Source organism: Dreissena polymorpha, chromosome 4, assembly GCF_020536995.1.
Source record: "Dreissena polymorpha isolate Duluth1 chromosome 4, UMN_Dpol_1.0, whole genome shotgun sequence".
In the NCBI taxonomy this organism is placed as follows: domain Eukaryota; kingdom Metazoa; phylum Mollusca; class Bivalvia; order Myida; family Dreissenidae; genus Dreissena; species Dreissena polymorpha.
Genome location: NC_068358.1, coordinates 23,275,389 through 23,281,542, shown reverse-complemented (window position 1 = coordinate 23,281,542; position 6,154 = coordinate 23,275,389). Strand labels below are relative to the sequence as shown.

The 6,154-nt window shown below is 34.2% G+C and overlaps 1 long non-coding RNA gene across 1 annotated transcript; it reads left to right on the top strand.

Moving 5' to 3' along the window:
• LOC127879830 (uncharacterized) lies at window positions 1–5,869 on the top strand. The gene is made up of 3 exons (XR_008049259.1): window positions 1–108; window positions 5,410–5,500; window positions 5,791–5,869. It is a non-coding gene; the product is annotated as an uncharacterized LOC127879830 (long non-coding RNA).
• Window positions 5,870–6,154: the final 285 nt, after the last annotated feature.

Sequence of the window (6,154 nt, the reverse complement as noted above, 5' to 3'; positions counted from 1 at the left end):
TTCGACGTTCCGCTTAAATGAACGGTGCAAGTTCACTGTAAATACATAGTAAAAAGTCCTATGTAAACAATAGAGAATTGACGTTCTGTAGTTTTCTGCTTGCAATAGGTAAATCTGTATTGAAACTTTCTTTTTTTGTAATTATTTGCATCACACCCAAAACAGGATCTTTATGAAAAAAATATTTGCCGACAAATATTTCTGTTGTATTTTTCAGACGGAATGGGCGTGGCCCTACTTTTTTGAGATCATTTGGTTTTTAAATTTTGTGCTTTTTTCAAATATTAAACGTCTGTAAACATCAACATAAACGATTGTGTTGATAGTGTCGAACCGCCATCTTGAAAGTAAGGTCTTTCTTGAGGCATGGGTTGATTGGCTGTTCCAACTTCAAGATGTTCAGGCTTTAAATAGCTTTTAACTAATAGCATGTCTTTCCGTAGAAGTCCTCTTAAAGAAAACATTCGAACTTTGGAAGTGAACGAATACAAAACAGGCATGTGTTGTATGTCAATATATAACTTAATGTGTATTCTTAAACATAACAATGAAAACTACATTCAAATCGGCAATGATTTGACACAATACTGGCTAGACTTAGCTTACTTTGGTAATCTGTTTCATGTACACCTTGTCTCATAGTATCGGCCTGTCTGATTGGTTGTTAAGATTTGTTACTATGCGCACGTGCTTGTTCTAAAAATATTATCTTAATGGAAAAACAAAACTCTTGCTAATTTTGTTTTCAAAATATTTTTATATTTTATTGAAAAATAAGCGGCATATGACACATTTGATAAAGCTTCTATTAATCCATCAACAAACTACGTGTGTGTTACATAATTAAAAAATCATAGCATCACCCTGGAATAAACACGACCTACTTTCCAATGAACACCGGAAATCGTGAGAATGCTCTTCGTAATAGTCATGGATAATCATATCAAATAAATTACAACTGCTAAAAATTGAAAAAAAAAAAAAAAAAATATTCCCGCATTTCTTGAAGGTTTTTCGTTAAAAGCAAGATAATATGAGAAGGGTCGATACTTTGAAAGTAAGGGATAATGCGATATTATTACAGCGATATTTGAACAGTACAAATATCGCGTGTCGCTTCCTATATCGTGCAAAATATCGAGTATTGCTTTGTGAGTCGTGTGTCAAGGTCTGATATTAGACTACATTACACGAGATTCGGATAATATGGGCGATATTTGAATAATAAAATATCGTGTATCGATTGTGTTCCCCTTCGTGTTTCGTGTGTCGGCCTTTGTACGCGAGACACGATATTTTGCGCAATGCTCAAATCGACACACGATATTTTGCGCAATACACGAACCGACACACGATATTTTGCGCGATACACGAAGTGACTCGTGATATTTACCACGATATATCACCTTTTGGGCTACCTACGCAAGGGCGATATTTCGTGGTACATTCTTGCGCGTCGCCTGTGTATCGCCCAAAATACCGTGTGTCGCTTCATGTGTCGCGCAAAATAGCATGTCTCGTTTCACGTGTCGTGTGTCGCCCTTGATGAAAGAAGGGTGAGATTATAGATGGCACAATCCGGATTCCGTAGAAGACTGATATTCTATGAGGTCAATTTTTTGCATGGTTAAATCAGTCAGAAGGATTTACATGAAATTCACCAGGACTGTTTATTTGTTGCAAAATTGTATCATCTTTCGTTTAGATTTAAACTAGGAAATTATTTTTAAATATTGCCAAACTATTGCAAAAAACACAATTCAGTACACCTATTTCTGCAATTCAAAATTGATCCCAGCATTTTCAAATTTACTCCTCAAATTTCAATCAAGGGTTCATTGACTCCTGTTTTTTGTGAATGACCTGAACCGTTTTATCGACTGTCGGATATATTGCGATCGCGATCTGCAGAGCCGGCGAACCGCGATATAACAGTAGTAGCAGTTGAGAATATCCCTTCCAAGGCTAATTGCATCTCTTCGTTACATTGCTTTCTTCATGACACCATAAAATCCTGCTCTTATATTAGACCAATTAAGTGATACTTCATTATTTTTTAATAAATTTCATAGACCTTATTTGATATTATTTGAATGCCTATCTTGTTTTGATTCTCTATGCTCCTGATTCAAATGGCAGTTTTTAATGACTGCTAACAGGCATTTAAGGGCTTTCAGATTATGGATCGTTTTAGATCACAAACATAAATTACACATACCATATTTGTTGATTTCTAAAATTAAAATGCCTTCTTCGTCTTTAATTATTCCTTTATAAGTGTTATTATGAAATGTCAAGCTTTGTGTCATTTTTACAGTTTTCAATTTTCTAAGTGCACTTTCTTTTATTCTGAGATATTTTAGGAAACCAGACTCGAGATTATTTGTCAATTTGCAACAAAAAGCGAAAGGTACTGTAAATTGGTGTTTGTTTAATGGATGATGATGCGTACTTTCTTTCCGCAAAATATGGTTTTGGCTTGTGAAATAGCAAAATTGTTACATAAATATTTATAAACTCCTAATATTAATTGGATAATTTCACATCACCTGCATGCTCTATGGTTATTTGATTTCTGATTGTCATATTTGTTATATTTATATATGCTTTTATTGTTTTTATTTCTCAATTCGACCAAAAAGTTGTTATGTTTATCATTATAATTCAGTATTGCTGTAATTCAACAATTGAAAAAAAAACCACAAAAATGCTTAAAAATATGTCCCTACGGTATGAATGGTGCATATTTTCATGTGATCTAGTAAATATTGAACTGATCCGAAACACCGCTCTTGATGAGTCATGTTTTCCAGTATTTCTATTTCTCTTGGTTTGTCTGCAACTGAGAAATAACATTGCGGTTGCATCCAATCGCTAACGTATCCATCCTCTACAGTATAATTTGGGAATTTGATTTTGTCTCTTATTTGTTACAGAGAGAATGCAAGTAGTACTCGGTAACTTTTAATCACGTGTCCTATTCCATTTTGCTTGCACACGTTTATTCGTTCCGTATTTTCATTTACGGTTTTTCCTCATAGATCGGGTTAACGTGCATTGGGAATGTGCAATTAGGTCATCATAGCTATCAATCCAAACAAACCAACTAAGATACGAAAGAACGTGTACCTCCCGCCGCGGTAGTCTTATAAATGAGACGCTTTAGGCGCAGAATGTTCTGGTTAGAATCTAAAGGTTTAACTGTTCATAATATTTTCAACAAGTACGTGATTTATCAACATATCTTACTTAAACAATAGCACGGCCGTTAATCACGCGAGCCACCTCTTTTTTGAGATGCATTAATAAATGATCCAATGCATCTTCCGAGGTGGCGCTCAGGCCCGGATGTTTTGAAATTTAACGGATACTTGTACAGGGTGATTAGGTTTAATATGTTTTTTAACACATTTTGCAATATTTAAAAAAAATCGGCCAATGTAGTGCGATTCAGCGATTATAAATTCATCTAAAAATGTACAGAAACATACTTTCACAACCCGTTTGGAAATGTGAGGACCTTTATAAGTTGTGGCATGCTAGAATTCGTAAAAGCAGATCGATGTATTTTGCCTGTGTGACGAGCAAATCCCTTGCAAATTAACTCGCTAATTACATAAAACGATTGCTTTGAACCTGCACAAGTGCATGCGTTCACAAAAACATCGGCTTCTAGCCGATCTAATAGATAAATTTGAATTTTTCAAAAAGAGATGGAGCCAATGCCAATGAGGTGGCGCTCAGATTAGGAGGTAGCGCCAATGCACATGTATAGCCTTTTTAAAGTATAATATTTTATGTTATGGTTTCTATTATTTTTACAGGACTTACATTATTTTTTGTAAGTTGTCTACTTCAGCACATTTGAGTCGCGTGCGTTTTCAATAAGAAAAAAGTAGTTTTCTAATAATGTATTGATGGATTTAAACGTTCGTATTTGTAAGATTACAACATTTAACATGTATTATACAAAAATGTTAAGGGAAAAAGACCGAGCTATTTTCTTTTTTTTTTGAGTTGATAGTGGGAAAAACAACATAAATGAGCCTATTTAAGATTCGTTGACCTTGGCCTTTTAGTAAATTAAGCATTTGGATTAACGGCCACAAATCATAGTTTCAAGAAGAAGTGTTATCTTATACTTACTACGTGAATTACCATACTGTATACAAACATTGATGTCGATGAATTATTTTGTCAATGTGGAACATTTAGTAAATGGTTTGATTGAGTATTACAAATTTTCGATATACATCGTACCATATGTTGTATTCATGTTGGTGACTTCTCAATTGAGTTGATCACTTATATATTTAAAAAACTACATCTTATTTATTAAAGATTGTGTTTATGTTCTGTAAAAATTTGAGACTTCGTATGAAAGTTGAAAAATAAGTTTAATATAACAAATAACATAATCTATTAAATCTACGTCATGTGATAAGGTCATTGCGAGACTGTTAATTGAAACATCCTGCATTGGCGCCACCCCCTATCATTAGCGCCATCTCATAAGCATTGGCTCCATCTCTTTTGGAAAAATGCAAAATTATCTACTACGTCGGCAAGAAGCCAATATTTCTGTGCATGCAGCATGTAATGTAAGTTGTATTCAATCGTTTGATGCCGTTAGCGATTTAATTGGGTGGACATTTTCTCGTCACACAGGAAAAACTCACCGAAATGCTTTTTAAAAATCCACCATGCCAAATCTTATAAAGGTTCTCACATTTTAAAATGTACTTTTTTGGACGAATCAATCTTCCCTGAATCGCACTACATTGTCCGATTTTAAAAATAATGCGAATTATGTTGAAAAAAGATATAAAACCTAATCATTCTGTTAAATTGTCCATGACATTTCAAAACATCCGGGCCTGAGCGCCACCTCGGAAGTTGCATTGGCTCATTAATTATTGCATCTCGAAAAAGAGGTGGCGCGCGTGATTAACGGCCGTGAATAGACTAGTTATAACATGTCTAACATGTTATTTGTGATAGTTATGTCAATATTATCTTGCATTTATAAAATTGGTTAACAGATAAACGGTCATTATCACAGAGTCTAATAAAATAAAACATGTTTTCTTCAAAGATCGTTTTGCGTCTTAACATCAACCTACAGCAAAGGAATAATAATTAGTAGTGTAATGATAAGCATATGGGAAGGAGACCCCTCTTGATTTGGAGATAAAGGTAAAATTTACAGGGACACGCACTAAAAAAACAATATATTATCAATTTTACATATTGCTGTTAAAATCAATATTCAATTCCATATTTTGAATATTTTCAGATCCAATACTGTAAAATTGAATCTTTTAAACAAAATTTAAGTGAATCTGAAAAAGAAGCCCAACAACTGTCACAGAGCAGCCAACCAAAACACACACTCTCCGTTTTTTGTAGAGCCCTGCATATATGACATATGGCTGAAGGTGGCTCAAGCATAAACACGACACGGGAGTCATCTGTTGATTCAGAAGTGGTGAAACTTAAGGTACGGACAGACTTCGACTGAAATAAATGGCTATTGTATCATGCTAGTTTCTTGTCCCCACGTCAACACAAAATATATACATTGTAATTTGTTTCAGAATTTTATCATTTTGAAGGAAATGAAAAAAATATATTTCAACCTCTAGAAAACAGCATTAGACGTAAACATTCCTTGGATGTAGAAAATCACTGAATTCGCTTATCACATTACAGAATGTTATCAGACTGGTCTGGCTGTCCACATCCTTGCACCCCTTTTGTTAGTTACCCTGTACATTTTTTTTTCTTTAGGTGAAGCAGAAGGACTGTGAGTTGACAGTGACACAAACTGAACTGTCGTGGACAATTAAAGACCAGAAGAAAAATGGTAAAAGCTAACTGAACAGCTTCGTACTAATTATTTTTTAGGACACAGACCTGCCTTGCATGATATAGTAATGAAATGTATAAGCATTCCTACAAAAAACACAATACAAAAAAGTCTGTATGTTGAAAACTTTTTTGAAATTCAAATGAATTCTTTTTAGTTTAGTGTATGTTATGAGTTTTTTAGAATACAGAGTGTAGCCAGATAGTCTAAGCGCCGTTCATAAACCGTTATTGCAGTTCAAACATGAAAGCGGAAAGACTGCGTACCGGTGGCATTGTTTTTTTT